This window comes from Aotus nancymaae, unplaced genomic scaffold (genome assembly GCF_030222135.1).
Source record: "Aotus nancymaae isolate 86718 unplaced genomic scaffold, 86718_ANA_hifiasm-v0.15.2.pri h1tg000038l, whole genome shotgun sequence".
NCBI classification, from domain to species: Eukaryota; Metazoa; Chordata; class Mammalia; order Primates; family Aotidae; genus Aotus; species Aotus nancymaae.
The window spans coordinates 2,331,286-2,350,531 of NW_026988452.1; the positions used below are offsets into that span (position 1 = coordinate 2,331,286).

At 39.9% G+C, this 19,246-nt stretch overlaps 1 protein-coding gene and 1 long non-coding RNA gene across 2 annotated transcripts in view; both read right to left on the bottom strand.

Annotated features, from left to right (window-relative positions):
- CTNNB1 (catenin beta 1) overlaps positions 1 to 11,694 on the bottom strand; it is a 42,364-nt gene extending 30,670 nt beyond the window's left edge. Inside the window, exon 1 of the mRNA XM_012460130.2 lies at positions 11,528 to 11,694. The gene's annotated coding sequence lies outside the window, so the exon portion shown is untranslated. The remainder of the gene's footprint in view (positions 1 to 11,527) is intronic.
- Positions 11,695 to 14,065: 2,371 nt separating this feature from the next.
- LOC135268160 (uncharacterized) lies at positions 14,066 to 16,597 on the bottom strand. Its single transcript, XR_010336443.1, has 3 exons — positions 16,247 to 16,597; positions 15,477 to 15,557; positions 14,066 to 14,339 (listed from the first exon to the last, which is right to left on the bottom strand). It is a non-coding gene; the product is annotated as an uncharacterized LOC135268160 (long non-coding RNA).
- Between the last annotated feature and the right edge of the window lie 2,649 nt (positions 16,598 to 19,246).

Consider the following 19,246-nt stretch of genomic DNA (forward strand, 5'->3'; position numbering starts at 1 on the left):
TATTACTTCTTTAAATTAAAAAAAAAAAAAAAGGTTAACTATTAAAAGAGCCACAGGTAGATCCTTCAACAGGTATTTCAGAAGGCACTTTTCTCCCAGGAGGCGGCAACTCCATTTCTGTTACTGCCTCTGAAGACATTCCAGAAGCACAAGATGTGGAGGTGAAATACAGTGATACTGATGATCCTGACCCTCTGCAGGCCTAGGCTAATGTGTTCATAGTTTTTAACAAAAAAGGTAAAGGGTAAAAAATAATTTTAAAAATAGAAAAAAGTTTATAGAGATATAAGGGAAATTTTTTGTAGAGCTGTACAATGTAATAACAGCTAAGTGTTATTTGTAACAGCTTACAAGTGTAGTAACAGCTAAGTGTTATTACAAGTGTCAAAAAATTTTTAAAAGTAAAATTCATAAAGTAAAAAAGTGACAGTAAGCTAAAGCTAATTTATTATTGAAAAAAGTCTCTTAAAATCTTTAAAAAAAAGTAGTGCAGCCTAAGTGTACAGTGTTTATAAAGTCTACACTAGTGTACAGTAATGTCCCACGTCTTTCACAATGACTCTAGTCATTCGCTGACTCACCGAGAGCAACATCTAGGCCTGCAAGCTCCAGCCATCATAAATGCCTTATACAGGTGTACCATTTTTTATTTTCGTTACCGTAGGTTTACTGTACTTTTTCTTTTTTCTTTTTTTTTTTTTTTTGAGGCGGAGTTTCGCTCGTTACCCAGGCTGGAGTGCAATGGCGCGATCACGGCTCACCGCAACCTCCGCCTCCTGGGTTCAGGCAATTCTCCTGCCTCAGCCTCCTGAGTAGCTGGGATTACAGGCACGCGCCACCATGCCCAGCTAATTTTTTGTATTAGTAGAGACGGGGTTTCACCATGTTGACCAGGACGGTCTCGATCTCTTGACCTCGTGATCCACCCGTCTCGGCCTCCCAAAGTTCTGGGATTACAGGCTTGAGCCACCGCACCCGGCCTACTGTACTTTTTCTATGTTTCAATATGTTTAGATAAAAATACTTATCTTTATGTGACAATTACCCACAGTATTCATTACAGTAATTGGCCACACCATATAGCCTAGATGTCTAGTGGGCTAAACCAGCTAGATTCGTCTATCTATACTCCATGATGCTCGCACAACCATGATTATCTCCTAATGACACATTTCTCAGAATGTATCCCCATCATAAAATGACACATGACTATATTTCGAAGGTAGAACAGACAAGGTTTAGCAGAGAGAATTTAGATATGGGGTATGAAAGATGAGTTCAAGAACTGCAATGTTTTAAGCTAGGTAACTGGAAAGACACAACTGCATTCCAGAAAAGACTAAGATGCAGCTTTGGGGAAAACTGGGAGGTCAGTTTTAGATCTATATTAAGTTTGAGAAGCTTCTTAAGACATCCAAAATGCTGACCAAAAAATAGCTGGGTATCAGGTTAAGGATGTCAATTTGGAAGTCATTAGCAAATAGATGTAAATACCATCTGTATGAAGCTATGATACTGGAGTACATATGCACAACAAAAAAGGAGAGATTCAAAAACTAAACCTTCAGCCACTCCAACAGAGGTCAGAAAGATATCAGAAAAAAAAGAAAAAAAGAAGGAACTGCCAGTGAAGTAAGAAAACCTCCTAACAAACATGGTGGCCTGGAAACTAATGAAGAGGCATTTCAAGCAACTGCAGCAATGGTGCCAAATACTACTAAGAGATTAAGTGAGATGACAACTACAAATTTATAACATGGTGGTCACTGGCAGGGGTTCAAAAGAAAAGGGAGTGCATAAAGCAACTTTTCAAGGTATTTTGCTGGAAAGAGAAGCAGAGACTAAGGTGGTGAGTGAAAGGAGAGATGGGGAGAAAAATTTTTTTTTATAATGGGATAACAGCATGTTTGTTCATAAAAAGAGCCAGAACAGTAGGAAAAACCATTGATACAAGTGAAGAGAGATGCTACAGTAACATTCTTGAGAGCAAGAGGGGTGGGATCTGGTGTACAAATGAACTGGGTGGCCCTATCTTGGAAGGCTATAGTTCATCCACAGTGATAGAGGAGAGGATAAAGGACACGGTCATAGATACTAGGGATCACTGGGCATGAAGCCAGGGAGGGACAAGATTGTTGAACATGTATACAAGAAAGTGATTATAATTCAATATGAAATTTCAGCTGTGTAGAAGTGAGGGTGAGGAACAGGTAAAAGCTTGGATAAACTGTAGGACCCAATGGGACTGATGGGTTGCTGGAGCTGATATATTCAGTAAAAGAATTAGAAAGTGGGGTGTTTGAAATGAGATCGGGGGAAGGGAGCACACTTACTGATAAAAGACTAAGTATTCCAGGATATGACAATAGGAATGTGTAGTTAGGGTAGAAAACAAGATCACTGGAGGAGAGGAAATTAAGGAACTAAGAGATCAGGATATTGGAAGCATCTTCTACATCAAAGTTTGTACCAGACTGTCAATCAGCATACCGCTTCCTTCATCAAAATCTTGCTACAAAAAAAGTAAGCTGAACTAAACAGTAAACTTAGTGACACAGGTGACTTACATTCTGGCATAAACTTTTCCTTATCTTAATTCATACAGGTTAGTTACCAGACCAAGTCTTGACTACTACTGCTCTACATGGATACTGATGTCCCCAAGAATTATGACAGAAATAAAAGAGAAGTGACAATAAGCCAAGAGCTAATAAAGTGATCAAGGAAAAATGTGAATGACCCAGGAACGTTTGTAAGTGCTGGAAATAAAAGATGGGCAGTGGGTGGTATAATTTGATCACATGAAAGTCAAAGCTTTAAGTTTTGGAGAAGAAAGGTCAAAAAGTTGACAATGAGGAACAAAAGCAGACATTTAGTGTACACACCTTAGTTCAGTATTATAAGGTGTGCAAGCAGGGAAAAATTCACCACTCGAGAGAGCTGCAAGAGAAGTAGCATTCTTGGGGAGAAGGCTAGGTTACAGTTGGAGTAAGAAAGAAAGGGACATTCACACAACAGATTGAGAATAGAAAGGATTTTCTGATGACCGAGTTCTAGAAGTTACAATGAATGATTTCAGACGATGAAAGGTGGGAGACGGGGACCAAAAAAAGCAACAGGATTAGAGTCTGGGGGATGAGTTAACAAAGAAGAGCGAGTGTAACTAAAGTAACAGTGTCCTTGAAAAGGCACGCCTCAGGATTGGGCTCTGACCAGAATGCAGTAGTACTACTTCTTCCTTCATGTAAAGACAGACCCTTGATGAAGCTTGATGCTAATAATGTGAGGTAGTTCCTACTTAGCTCCTGATGGGGAGGAGACGGGAAGCGGAGGAGAAAAGGGAAGGTATGAAACGGCCCTTCTGTCTTAGACATTTCAGACAAATGTAATGGAATCTGGGGTATAATGGCGATCAGGAAAAACCTAAGGCCCTTTAGCATTCAGTCAGGGCATTCTTCGAGCATGAGAAATAAATATTCTTTTAAAAAATCAAATTTTAATATTTCCCAGCATCCACTTATCAGCAATACCATTTTAACTATAATTACTCTGCCTCAAGGGTGACCCCTGATCTTCTGGCATTCCGAGACATCTTATCTCTAAACTTTCTAGACTCTTATTTCTTATTCTATGGGGATTAGAATGACTGCAGTCTCAATCGGGACCCTGGAAAAATGACAGCACAATTAAAGCAGGAAAACAGTGATCAGCAGAGGACAACTACGAGACACAAACTAACAAAGTAGGTGGGCTTCAAACTTCACAAAATTCAACAAAATGCCAGAAAACTGATATACTAAATTTATAATATATTTAAAGAGCACTATGTTTCCTAAGTAACATTTAGTTTGTACTTTTGTACCTAAATGAACTATAAAGCATAAGCAAAGTTTGAGAACATTCTTTAAATGGCTCAGAAAGAAATTTAAGGGTCTGCCTCAGCACTTTCCTATACAGGGGAATGGAACTCCATCTGGAAGCCTCCATAGTTACCTGGATTGAAAAATATTTCCAAGAATACCTTCTTCCTCCCTTATGCAGGTGGCATTCATCTAGTATATGCAAAACTTCAAAGACACTCACTCCCTACACCCTTACCCCAAAACTACTTAATTATACTAAAAAAAAAAAAAAAAGAGCGAGCATTCCTAATCCCTGTTACAGCTGTTCAGTTTACTTCATAGTAACGCAGAATTGGGAGCAGTTTGCAACAACTATCCCTCAATATAGCAAATTACTATCACCACTTAAGGTCATCTTCAAATTGCACTCCCAAGAAAATCTGCAGTAAATTTAACTTCTTACACTTTTATATGGATGTCCAATAAGGTATGCCATATATATCCACATATATATATTTGTAATAATATATATTACAAAACCCTGTAAGAGAAGCTTATCAAACTAAACCTAACCCTTCAGCTTTTTTGTACATCTTTGGCTTCCAACTCAGCTACCAACATTTAAATTTATTAATCATAAGGTTTATATGCCATGTAGATGAATTAACTTGAAAGATGAATTAACCTACTAAAGTAGGTTAAAAATATTCCTCAAGTTTTAAACGGTTTAACATATCTGTTACAAGTCAGTTAAAAAGAAAATATTAGTCCAGTAACATGTGAATTACTAAATCAGAGTAAAACCGTGGGGATATTAGTGAAAAAATTAAAAGATGGAAATAAATAGCAGAGAAAATGGAAGTACGATGAAGCAGTTTCACCCCAGCATTATTCAGCTGTTCACACTCCTCAAAACCTCATCAAGAGGGGAGGAAAAAAGCCTGAAAAACAAATTCAAAAGATATCAGAGGTGGGAAACTTCTAGGATATTACAAAAGAAACTTTACAGTGGTTCCATGAAGAATCACATGGAGATTGTGAGATAGGCCAGGGCACCTCTAGGATTAATGTTTCATGAAAGGTTCACTGATCTGCTTGTATTTTACACCGTCATACTGTAATAAAAATGACTGCAGACCATACAGCACTATTTTCAGATGATGCTTTTTAAACCAATGCTGGCCTACAATTTGCATTTTTAGTCCATTTAAACATGGAGTTTGAAGACTAAACACCCTACTTTTCTTTTTTGAGACAGTGTCCCTCTGTTGCCCCGCTGGAGTTCAGCGGCACAATCTCGGCTCACTGCAACCTCCACCTCCTGGGTTCGAGAGATTTTCCTGCTTCAGCCTCCCAAGATGGGATCACAGACGCCTGCCACCACACCTGGCTAATTTTTGTATTTTTAGTAGAGACAGGGTTTTACCATGTCTGCCAGGGTGGTCTCCAACTCCTAACCTCAGGTGATCCACCAGCCTTGGCCTCCCAAAGTGCCGGGATTACATGCATGAGCCACCACACTCGGCCACCCCACTTTTCAAATTCTGGAAATTCCTTGTTAGAGCAAAAGATTTAACCAAAATCTATTTAACTGCCTGCATAAACTTACACTGACCAAAAAGCCATATGTCATTAATTTAAGTAAAATATATCAATTAATTTTTAATTACCTAAACTGATTTTAAGTTTTGGATCTAATCTAAAAGTAACAGTTTAGCTTAGAAATGCAAACTTCTGGTAAAAGGGACATGATTTAAAGACCAGTAATATCTGAGGCTGACATGAGTTGTCTATACAGAATTTGATTTGTCCAGCATTTCAAGTGCCTTCACAGATTAAGTTTTGAGACCTCTTAAAAATATACTTAAAGAACTCTATCTAAGATGGTCAAGTAATAAGCAAGTTACTTCTCCCCCTTTTCCTTGAACCAGGCCATCTTAATTCCTAACTTTAAAAATGTGAGTTTTCCAGTCTTCACAAATAAGTTAGTAATATGAATCTTGCTCTTAAGTACCTAATCTGTAATCGACACAAGGTATTTTCCAAGTGCCTAAATACAAACCTAATAGCTTAATGTTATCTGCTGAACTATGTACATTCACAGAACCAGTCATTTCACAGAATCGTTATGAAAACACCATACTTCAAATGGGACTACTGCAGTATTCAGTCAATAAGTTTATTTAATTTATGCTGAATATAGCATTTTAAAATATGAATTTTGTTCACCGACACTTGCAAATCAAGAGATGTACATTAATCTGGATTTCCTACTTCTCTTAGAGGAAAAAAAAAAAATCAGATGATCTGGCAACATAAACTATATTCCCACACAGTGACTAGAGCTGCTTATGACTGGCTGCTTAAATGGGACATTTGCACTTCAATTTGTAGTAGTCCACATGGTCCAATTTAGCCAATACCTAAGTGGCCCTGGAGACATTGAGTAGCCATTCCCACTATAATGCAGTAAGACCAATCCTGTAAGGCTTATGAAAGCAATCTTATTCTTGGTAACATATCTTAAACATCAAATTGTAGTATCCTACATTAATGAAGGCAAGTAGCCCATTTCAAGAGACAAATTAAATCCCCAGTAACAATTTTTTTTTCAGTAAGCTGTATGTACATAATTTTCCAAAGAACTTTTAAACCTACTCTCATTTCTCAGAAAACTCTTGAAAAAATCAGAACAGAAGCTTATACACAGTAAATGCTGTAAATACTAAGCACCAACTTGGAAACCACTAATTTACAATATGGTCCTTGATGGAGGAATATTTAATCCATCCAGAAATAATCCACATAAAGCACTAGAGGCATTCTTGCCTTTCTGGTTTAAAAAAAAAAAACTAAATATAGCAATAATACACTTCTTAGTGAAAATTCATATACCAATGTTTCCATAAAATTACACTGAATTACAAAGGCAAAGTAAAGCAATCACTGATAGCTGTCATTTCCCTTCCCTACACTTACTAAAACATTTAAATGTCATTCCAGAAACATATTCTGAAAAACAAATTTTTAAAAATCTAAACCCTGAAAAATTTCCATAAGCTGACCATTTGACTTCCAAAAGCTAATTTAGAATAAGCTTCATTCCAGTTGGTAATTAAGATTCTGATGTGAAACAAGTACTTTCAGAAAATAATATTAATAGAAAAACCATGAACTTAAAATAGGAGCCTGGAGAAAGCTTTTATGGAAAAATTGAAAGGGCAAAACACAATTCATCATAGCCCACCACTATGTACAAATGAGACCAACCGGATGGTCACTAAGGTCACACACACTGGCTCAGTTACCTTTATTTCTATCTATTTCCTAATATAATCAAGTTGAGCACTTACTCATCTTTTACTCTGTGACTGATTTTAGACAAATTGACAATTCACATCTTCATTCATTTTTTTCTGAGAATTTCAGTTGTTCTAATCCATCAATATAGCTAAACATTATGATCCTTTTCCTCCTAAAGTACTATATTGAGATTCTGGTTTATCATCATGATATATTTAAGCAAAACTGCCTATTCAAAGTGACCTTAAAAAAACTCTCTACTTTTCTACTGCAAATATTGGCTGAGATGACATTTTCTCAAGCCTGTCTTTTAATTAGCAGTAATGATATAAATGAATTATTTTAGAAATCAAAGGTTTCTTAGTTGATTCTCCCTCATCAGAGATATTCGCAAACATATTCCACATAAACTTGTCTGGAATTAAAAAAAAAAAAAAAATCACAAGCATTATACTATATCCACTGGAGGGCACTCAACATGACCCAGGCATGGAATGAACCTGCTCCAACACTACTTACTCTGCTGCTTCAGGCTTGAGGGAAATTTTGAGAGTGGGGAATGTCTCTTAACAGAAGAGATGACCATAAGTTAAAAAAAAAAAAAAAAAAAAAAAAGGTGGTTAAACCCTAAAAATGAGTTCCTAACGTGATTGACTTTATCTTTCAAGAGCTGCTTTTTCCGTAGGGAGGAAGCAATTACATGCATACCTCAAGGACAGCAGGGTTCAGGCCTCAACAGATGAGCCTAGGTTTCAAACTGAGTCAAGCTCAGCCTTGCATGAAACACAAAAGCAGCATTCTTAAGTAAACAGAGGAAATAAATAACTCTCTCCTGAGTTTAAGTGATGAAAAACTATAGGAGTTAACTCCTACTCTTTTGAATCAACACAATCATTCATTTTCCTTTCGTGAAACCTGAGAAGTATGTATTTATTTTAACCGATTGGCCCACTTACCTATCACAATCACAACTGCAACATTACATAGTCTGTTAAAGAAAGATAACTGAATCTGCAAATCAGTATCTTCTCAATGAGAGTATAGGAGGCAATGGCTACAGAAGCACTCCTGGGCTGTTTACTATTTACTTTTACAGTATAAGAATGTTCTCAGTCAAGCAGTTTCAACAGTAGATACCACAGTTCCAATAAAAAGAGGACTACAACACCTGTAATCCCAGCACTTTGGGAGGCCAAGGCAGGTGGATCAAGAGGTCAAGAGATCGAGACCATCCTGGTCAATATGGTGAAGCCCCGTCTCTACTAAAAATACAAAAAATTAGCTGGGCATGGGTGGCATGTGCCTGTAATCCCAGCTACTAAGGAGGCTGAGGCAGGAGAATTGCCTGAACCCGGGAGGCGTAGGTTGCAGTGAGCTGAGATCGCGCCATTGCACTCCAGCCTGGGTAACAAAAGGGAAACTCAGTCTCAAAAAAAAAAAAAAAAAAAGAGGACTACAAGAAAACAACTAAGTTAACACAATATTTCCAAAAACAATGTCACAAATCAACATGCCACATTACAAAAGAGTTGTAAATACCTTTTGTTAGACGTGTGTCCAGTTCTAAAAGCCTTCATCCTTTGTGCCCTGGGTTGGCAGTCAAGCACGCTTCCGACTAAGCTCAAAGTACAAACTTAAAATTTACCACCTACTCATCTACAATTATTGGTTATCAGTAGCTAGGAAACCACCAAAGAGAAATAAAATAATCTTTTAACAGGACAGATGTATTATTTCATTTCAATAACACTGAAGTTTCATTTAACTGAATATACAGTCTTTTGCAGGATTTTTATTTCACTGATATTTATAATTACAAAATGATATTAAACTTTTAATTCTCCACATCCCTAGTTTCAACAATACTTAGCATGCACCTCTCCCCACCACGCCCTACAACAAAAAAGGGTATCTACGACAGTTTTTGCTAACACATTTCAAAATACTCTTAAAGAAACTTGCCTCCTCATTTTCTATCTTGGTGGTGATGTTATGAAAACAAGCACAGAGACCCTCATTTATGCCAATTTTTATCCGGTCATCAACAGGAACAGTAAGAAGCTCAGTCTAATAAATTTTAATATTGCCAATACACTTTTCTATATAATCATCTTGGTAAAGGAAATAATCCAGTAACAGTTTTAAAAACCCCTCGATACTCTGAAACCTGAACACTGTTAAATGCTTCATTTTTTATTAGCCACCTTATTTTTTTTAAAGTTGGTTTTTCCTGAAAACTTTTAAATGATTGTTCTGGTCTGTGGGAGACTCAAGACTCCTCAGGACTCTAAAGTTACATGCTATACTAAGCTCTCCAGCACAGGTTTTTACTTTTCCCCACCCCCAGGACTTCAGACTTGAATAGTTTCAGCATTCCTTTAATCCTACAGAATAGACTTCTGAAAGTTTTTCAAGTTATTGTTGCAATAATCTCAGGGCCTTGTCCTTGTACATGGCCTTCAGAACAAAGGTTAGGTCAAATTAATGAATATTGGGCGCAAATTAACCAAATTTTGTCTGGTGTGAAAGGACATCCTCAAACCCTTAAGGGTACGTTTTTTTTTAATCAGAGATTTTTCAAAGATTTAAATATAAAAGTAAAATAAAGGTCGCAGCAGCCTTGGTTCAAACGAAAAGACTCCGAAGTAGAAATTTATGTCAATAATTTAAGCAGACAGTAAACCAGCAGTATAATATAACACTTGAGGCTATATTTAATATTTCTTAGGATGAATACAAATCAACACGAAGACATCTGAAGGTACTGAATGTTCGTTCACCAAGTGACAAACACTGAAATGGCTTCCTAAATTCCAGACAAACTACTTTACAACTTAGCGATCTGAAAAACATTAGCCCAGACATTATCAAAGGAAATGCTGCCGTCTCTTCAAGTTGATGTCTAGCCTAAGCCACCCTAAGCCACCATTATTCACGATACAAAGCTCTCATTTCACGAAAACCACTCCTCGATTTCCTTTTGCCGACCTCTGCATACCAGCAGCCTAGTCTTTCTTCATTCACCACTCACAAACTCGAGGGGTGGGGGGCCGGGGAGGGGGGAGACCACAGATGTCTCGAAGATACAAAGTATGAGACAATGTCCCTCCACAAGGGAACAGAACGAAGGGAACAACTACACCAGTGCCAAAGCTTTCCAGCTTGGCAGATTCAGAAGCGGGCTATAGGAACTTAACTTCGAAAAGTCTCGGTTCAAAGTCCTCTCTCCAGACAAAACAGAGACAAGTTTCAACTGCTTGAATTGCATTTGGCCGTTTTGCAGAGAAGGAAAAATTCACTCCGCTGAAAAGAAAACGTGCTCTAAAAATCAAGTTTAGCTGCCATCAAAGTATTTGAATAAATTTAAATTATTTCTACGAACAAAATTCTCGAACTGGTCTGAATCAGAGGCTGAAACCTGCAGTTTAGGTGGTAACAAACAGTAAGCCATCACCTTCGCCTTCCTCCACCCCCTTGTTTCACTAGGGTCTCATACCCACTACCGTAAATCCAGAAGACTCCCCCACTTTATCCACCGCTTTCACTCACCTGCACGGTACGCTAAAATATAGGTGCAAGACATGGGTTTTTTACGTGCACACCCTACTGACGCATCGCACCGACCGCACTCAGAGTTTGGTAACTAAGGTTTAAAGTTGCTTCGATTCAAACTCACATAGGCAGGGCATTACGAATAATAAAAAAAAAAAATTAACACTTCTATTCTTCTGAAATCTTAAGAGAAAGTCCACTTGGCGGATCCCCAGGACGATTCAAACTCACATAGGCAGGGCATTACGAATAATAAAAAAAAAAAATTAACACTTCTATTCTTCTGAAATCTTAAGAGAAAGTCCACTTGGCGGATCCCCAGGACAGCTGGGACTTAGGGTGGCGCTCCGGCCTGAGCCCCCGAACCCCAACTCGCCGCAGGAGCTGAGAAGGCGGAGCCCCCCGTCCCCACCCCGCCCCCCACCCCACCCCGGCCCCGGCGCATCCCGAGGCACAGGGTCCCTCCCCCAGACTCGGCCAAGGCCGGAGCCCCGGACAGAAACCGCAGACCCCCAGCCCCACCCCCACCCCGCCGGCCATCCGGGCTCCTAGACGCGACCCCGCGGCACCCACTCCCTGCAAGCGATGCCCCCGGGGCCCCCGAGGGGCAGCGCGACCGGAACCCGGGCCCGGCCGCCGCCCTCCGCGCCCGGGGCGCGGCCCGCCCCCGCCGTCCCCCACCTGAGCCCCCCGCTCCCCACCCCAGGCCTCCGGGCTGCGCCCAGCCCGGCTCCCAGCCCGCCGCCCGGACCGCGCGCCTGCGACGAAGTTTGGCTCCGAGAGGAAGCGGGAGCAGCCCCGGAAGGGTAAGGAAAGGAGCGCCCAAGCACCTCAGGGGAACAGGCTCCTCCCGCCGCGGGAGTCCGAGCGTCCTCGACCTGCGGTGGCGGCTCAGCGGGGACTGAGGCTGCTCCTCGGACCTTGCTCCGTCTCCGCCTCCCCTCGCTCTCCACTCCCGGGGCCGGGCTACCGCGGCTGCCACAGACCGAGAGACTTAAAATGGCGCCGCACAAGGAGCTCTTATAAGTCGCGCAGTAGCCGCTGTATCCTGCCGCCGCCGGCGCCGCGCGGAGCGTTCCGCCGCGCGAGGACACGGGGCGGGGCGCGAGAGGGCGGGGGAAAGTAGTCCCACGCCGCCAGCCGTGCGCCGTCCGGCAGTGCGCCGCCGTGAGAGCGCCCCGGGTCGCGGCCGGGCCGCCCTCGCCGCGGACGCTCCCCACGGACGCTCCCCGGGGCGCAGGCTGGCGGCTGCCCGCCGCGCGGGATCTGAGGGCGGCCCTGGAGGGCGCCGTGTTCTGCGTCAGGGCGGTCAGGCCCCTGCAGGCCTGCGTGCGGGAAGGTGGCCCCGTCTCCTCCCCCGTCCCAAGCCCGACGCCCCCGCCCCGCGCGCTTCCCGAGCCGGGAGAGCAGCTGCAGGACTCGGCGCGCCTTTCCCGCGGCCTGCGGAAGGTGGCTTCTCGGCCCTGGCCCTGGGCGGCCGCGCGGGGCGAACGGGACGGGTCCTGGGAGGGCGGAAGTTCGGGGCCAGCGCCCGCCCGGCTCGGGGCGCTCCTGGGCGCCGCCGCCGCTGCCCCGTCGCCCGTCTGCGGACTCCCGGCCCGGCGAGTGTGACGGGGCCTTACGACCTTGCGGTCTGTGCCGCGCACTCCCTGCTGGACCTGGCTGGCAGCCCAGTCTCACGGCCCCCACAGGCCCCCCACTGTCTGGATGCTGGGTCCCACCTCTCAGCAGGCGGCTCAGCTTGAGTTTCGACCCGAACCACGGGCCAAGCCGACCTCGATCCCACTCGCGAGGGCTGTGAACTCCCCGTAGGATGGGCGCCAAGCCCGCAGTTCAACAAGTCCTTCTGAGTACCTACTGTGAACAAGTAACTAGTGGAAATGGATTAGCTCCAGAGCACTGTCAATTAAGTTAATTCTTATAGATTGCATTTTTATCTGGTTCCACTTGTCACTAGGTATCAATAGATTTATTTGTGGGGATTTTTCTTTGGAGAAGACGATTTTTACGGTATTACTTGAGAAATCGAAGTATGTTTATAGAAAAAGCGATCGATTAGGCAGCCTCTAATTTTTTTAACTGACTTTAAAAACGTTTTGTAATTAATTTTTATAGGCTGAAAAATGTTTCCCATTGTAATGCAGCAAAATTGGCATTTGTCAAAGCTGCAACAATTACGATCGCTTCACTTTCTCTAGTCTATTGTTTGTGCTTATTTTTCCTCCAAAACATTGGAGAGAGTACAAAAAGCAACAGTGAAAGTTACCTCTGTGCTTTTATCCCAGGACCGCAATTAATACATGCAAACAATAGGTCTTTACACATAGATCCAGGCAGGAAACCCACTTACTTATGCACTCATGGAGGTAGGATATGTAGCTTAAGGCATAGCTTGTGTTTCAGGGACAGCATATTCTTGAAATAACTTTTATTTTTGTCTTAAAGATGTTTTACTATATAAATGGTAATGCCAACTGCCGTCTGTCACCATAGCACATGTGGGCCACTGCAGTGGAAAAAGTCCACACACTTAAGATGACGTTCAGTGACTCCATTGTCTAGAAAGACCTTCTCATTAGTATCTTCCCTAGTAATTCTGTAGAATTGAGTATAGCTATTGGTTGTACTCACAATTCAAAAAGATTGAACCGAAAAAAGGTATTTAATTAAAGCCATGTTTCTAATATAAACGCAGAAGTATAAATGGAGTTTTCAGGTACTGATTCCTAATTTTGATTGTCATTTGCAGAGTTAAGGAATATGCAATTGATTTGATTAAAGTCATACATTCAAAATCAGACGACAGATTCACCACTTTTGCAGGGTTTTTTTTTAATGTTGTTTTTCTATATGCAGTTTTTTTGTTGTTAAATAAGGCACTCTTGAAATTGGCTAAGAAATATCTGCACCATTGGAAGATCTAAAGTAAAAAAACATTTCTGTATTTCTGTTTCTGTGTTCCGTTACCAAAATAATGGAATCATTTTTCTATAGTTTAAATACTTTAAATTTAGAATTAGGATTTTTAATCCCTATTGACACCATAAACAAATACATGTTATAAAAAAAAGGTAAAATTTGCAACAATGCAACATGCTGTTTTTCCTGTCATAATAAGTTCACTGAAGAATTACTGGTTGACTAGCATTAAAGCAAGTTAGTTAAACTTAACATTGCTCCTAATTTTTATTTGCATGTTTCATAAGGCAGAAATTGTTCTAGTTGTCTCACCAAAAATATGAGATGAATAACTTCTATAGAATGAAGACAAATACTATCATTAAACCAAAGAAAAATACAGTATCGAAATACCTGAGTTTGGTAAAATAAGAAATTTTGTTAAATAATTTTTTAAAAAATTGACCTTGGACAATACATTTCATAAAAACAGTTGGTTACCTGTTTTTTGCCTTTTCCTTCTAGAGCCGGTCATCCTGGGTTTGACATAAATTAATTTTATGAAATGGCGACAGACAAGTGGTTTTAATTTTTAAGCTGTGTTCTTAGAAACCAAGTGTCTCCGGCTAGTTTAAGAGAGAAGATATTTCTTGTCATGCTTTCAGGCCACTGGCATATCAAGCAGTAGAAGACGGAACCTGAGTGTAAGGCATCCCTTCCCTAAAACAGATGCTTTTGAATTACCTTTAAGAGAGAGAGAGAAAAAAGCAGCCCAGATTATTTCACACTTGAGACAGAAACAGGAATCACGCCAGCATTGTAAAGAAGGGTCATTCAGTTTTTGGATGCTTAACTCTATCAAATCCACTAATTAAACATTTATTGAGCACCTAAGACAATGAGCTTCCCTTAGAGAGAGGGAAACGGATGACTGGCTCCTTTTGATTAGGTCTCTTAAATTAATGTAAAATTGTAACTGTTAACCCTATTTTAAGAGAAGCAGAAACGGTAGAAAACAAGCTGTGAAACTAGGGTGTGGTCTCTCTTGGACTCTACATCCGAATCCCCTCGGAAGGCTCCCCGCCCAGCAGAAAGGTAAGAATAATATTCCATGCATTTAAAAACAATCAGTCGCAACTCTCTAAGAAGGCTTGTTAAGAATATTTCTTATGACAATGTAAAAACACTGGACAGCAATCAGGACCAGCTTCTCATTCAGCAGTTCATCAAGTGGGCTATTTATGGATTGGGACTTTTGATTTGTAATACATCATCTCAGGGTTCAGTGTTATCTTTTGATTTCTTTCCAGCTGAACAGGCTAAGTAGTTGTAAATACCTCTTGTCAAACTACATGGTTGGCTATTCTCGCACACAGAAGTAATCTAGGAACCCACTGGGCAAGTTCGGCGGAAAGCCGCTGTGGAAAGCATGCAGCTGATGTACACTGCAGAGCGAGGGAGGGGCGGTGAAGGTGGTGGGAGGCAGTGGCCATGGTGGTTGCTGTGGCCTGGTCACTTCAGTTATGTCAGGAACACCCTACGTGCTTGGAGGTATGTGTTCTCGAGGCCTTCACTGGTTTGCCATACTGACGAAGTATATTTTAATGGCTACCGTACGAAGTATGAAGGAGAAGCAATGGAGACTTCTTCCATGATATGCAAAGAACATGAAGGTATATATGTTTCTCAATGTTTCTAAGAACTCAGACAAGTACCGCTGCATTTCTAAGAAATCATGCTTCGGAGACACACACCCGCAACACACGCACGTGCGCACACACACACACACACACCCCTCTATTAAAAATTTCAAAATGGTTGCAGATATTTCATTCACAAGAAGGTTAAAGGCGTTTCCCATCGCAAGGAGGATTAACTTACCGGAGGATTCTGGGACTGCAGATGTATACTGCGGCAAAATCCTAAATTCACCGAAAAAAAATCATTTCTGGACTCCAGCTGCTAAAAATAATAGAATTATAGCAAATCATGGATAAGATTAAAACAAGCTATTTTCACCTTCCAAAATGTTCAGGAAAAAAAAAAATGATTCTTTTCTTTTAAGTCATTTCTTAAACAATGCAAATTTTAAAGTAGCTTTTCTTTCCAGACCTCGCAGCGCCATGAAATCGATAATTTTTGATCTTTTGGTTAGTAGGCAACATGGTGAGCTATTGCAGGGACTGCAGGCAGCAGACATGTTCTTGTCAGCTAAAAATTTTCATATTGTTTTTGAATCCATTGAGATTTGTAGATGTGATATCACCGGTTTTTTGTTTTAGCTTGCACTAGGCAATAGGGATGCAAACCCTCAGTTTATCGACATATACATGTCTATTGCTTTATATGTATTAAAAACAGGGAGTCTTACTGGATCTTAAACAAAAAATTATGTAAAAGGAGTGGCTGGTGTGATTATAATCCCATCATGCAGGGTCCACGGTTCCCATTTAGTGAAATTTCGCAGAGGGCAACTTCTTAAGAACATCCCTGCTGTGCAGAGTGAAAAGCATGAACAAACCAAAGACAGAATTCATCTGTGTTTATATTTTACAAACAATGAAAAACCTACTCTTTGTATGCCTTTTTTCCCCCACCTTATTATTTCATGAAAACTGCAGCATTTTCCCCGCCCCCATCCAAACACTCACCACCCTAGCACTGCAGTATTCCGTCCCTCTTTGCTTCTCCTTCGTCTTCTTTTTCGCTTTCACAAATTCTGCACGCGCCATCTTTGTGTGGGGTGATTCTTTGCTAATTTCACTTACCCATTCTCTTACAAATCAGTTCAGAAATAGAAAATTATAGTGCGCTTTGGGGCTTAATTTGCCTAAATTTCTTTCAGTCTCCCCTTCTGACATAGAAAAATGAAAACAACAAGGGGGGGAGATGCCAAGAAAAGAGAGAAAGAGATATTTCTATTATTGACGTAACCTGTTGTATACAGTGGTAATAAAAAATATTATTAACATAATAGCAACAGCTGCAGCCTAAATAGAAGCTATGAGATAATTAATGTGCTACAACAAATTAATTTGCTGCAGGTGCTTCTGCTGTGAACTGAGTAACCCATGCCATATAAAGTCTAAATACAATTAGGATTCCCCCCCACACTAAAACAAAATACTGAGTAAAATGTCCTGTTTAGTAAACATGCCTATTGAAAAAAAAATTCTCCCCAGTTCTTTTCCCCCTGCCCTTCACCAATCCATGCTAAAAGGTTTAGTCATCAGTGGGTAAGTGTGGAGTTGCATCGGTGTGTGTATGTATGTGTGGGTATCTATGGAGGGCATGGCATTTTTAAACATAGAGGTTTTATACTGTGTCTTAGTTGGAAAACATAGGGATCAGCTATATATTTCTTTTAAAAAATTATATATGTTTGAGCTTCATTGGTTTCAGAACAAAAATTAGATGTTTCCATGTGTATAGCTGGAAAAAAAAATAAGTTGAGCAATTACCTAACTAAATAATTTTTTAAAATCATCTATTTTATCAAAGAATGAAGTGTGTTTATAGTGTAGCACTCTTTATTGATGCAAAAGAAAATTTTCTTTTCCCTTTCACCTGCTGTCAGGTTGAGTGTTTAAGGAGAGTGGTTGCTGGTTATATCACAAGTGTGTGCCAGAAATATGTTGTATCAGAGTAACGCGGGCAGGGCCTAGAGAAGGTCACAGTGCCAGAAGCAAATGTCCTTTTTCTATTTTGTACCACTCAGTAAAAATTAACTTTGGGCCTAGAAGAGTAGAAGAACATACAGATTGAATTTTTTTTAACTACTTGGCTAAAACATTCTTAAGGTAAGGATGTAGTCATTTCCGATTTTTCTTCTAATAATGCTGCCAAAAGAAACGACATTTTTGTTTGCATTGCAGTCTTAATTTTTTGTTTGTTAAAAAGCAAAATAAATTTTATCATGGCCAAATTTTCAAGGTTATCACTTATTAAAATTTATTATATTGGATGATCTTAACATTTAATGCTAAATCCTATAATACAGTATTTGCTTATACAATGCATAAATTTTAAGAGCATTTTTTGGTATAACTTTGCAGAAATTTTAGTTCTAGGTGAAGGTATAAAATTATTCAAACAGAGTGCTGTTCCAGCTATACCCAGAAGGGACACTGCATTTGCATGGATTTTCTTTAAAATATATTTTATTGTGCATCCTCTTTTTAGGTGGACAAGCAACGTTCTTAGTCACTCCTTTCTCCGTGGAGAGGTTCCACGTTTGCCACACCATTTCCCGTGCAGCGATGGACGTGCATTTTACTCCATCCTTCTTTTGTTTGTACTAAAGCTTTTTCTTCATAATCTGTTTTCAAATCTGTTCATGTTTTGAATGTACAATTGTAGAATTTGAGTTAGGGGGAAAAAGAAGTAAAGGTCATATTGATTTTCTTTTAAAAAGAGAAGAAAGAACTGGCCGATTTCATGATAAAAATGAGGAAAATGGACAAGTATGAAATATACACATCTCCACTGGGAATTTCTAGTCATTTTCATGTCAGCTGACTGTGTCATTCTACCAAATGGAACTCACTGAAATCGTATAGTTCTATAATTATAAAATCAATTTGGGAAAAGAAAAAAGGGCTTTAATTTCTGTTGCTTCAAGGGATTATCCATTCAAAACATTTTTCTGTGCACTATAAATTGTATTGGAAACTAAGCTATAAGAAATAAAGATAGAAATGTCTAACACATATTCCTTTTTCTTATTAGTGTTCTCTTTTCATAACAAACCCATCCCAGTTCCTTCAACCCTTTCTCCTGTGACTTACCTTTCAGAACCCGTATTCACAGATTGTCAGTACAAGTGACATTGTGCCGATTCTAAACAATTAAAAATGGTAGTTGTTGTAAGCCAATTTGTTTTGGGGTGGTTTGTTACATAGGAAAACTAAGTAATAGGACAAAGAAAATTCAAGTTTTGTCTTGTTCTAAATAATCACATCATACTGCAGGTTATGTGCTGCTTATCTTCTGCCACAAGCATTTCTAAAGATTTTTAATGGTACAGTCTTCTTAGTAAAATAATTTTGTATGTGCACCCGCAGACACATATCTACTGAAATTATATATCTGTACAGCTGCCAATTACATATATTAAATATCAGTGAAGCCTGACTTCTTTTTTTAAAAAAATAATATAGTGGTTGTAGTAACTTTCTCCTCATTCCGGTGGATCCTCACGTGCCTTCTAGGTTATAGTCACTCCACTCAGGATTACTATTCTAAAACTCTCAAATCTTTCCCGTAATTAGCTTTAAAGCATTATTTCACCTATTCCGAATTTGTGAAATTCATTTTTTAAACTAAACCCAGAGCTTGATTTATTATAGTTACTGATTATTGCAGAATCCTTTAGGGAATTATACCTTGATCTTTTCTATTAACTGACTTTAAATGAACTCCCTTTGGTAAAAACTGCCATTCATTTTTCTAGCAAATGTACCTAAAGTATATACAGGTTTGTGGAGTTTCTTGCATCACCATTTTCTCTTGATATATACATACACACAAAAGACTGTGTGTGTGTGTGTGTATACACAGACACAGACTATTTTAACAAAAAGTAATTAAAGAGAATAAGTATGCCTGTTCAATGTCAAAAGATTCAGAGGACCTCAATAATAGTGGTACTT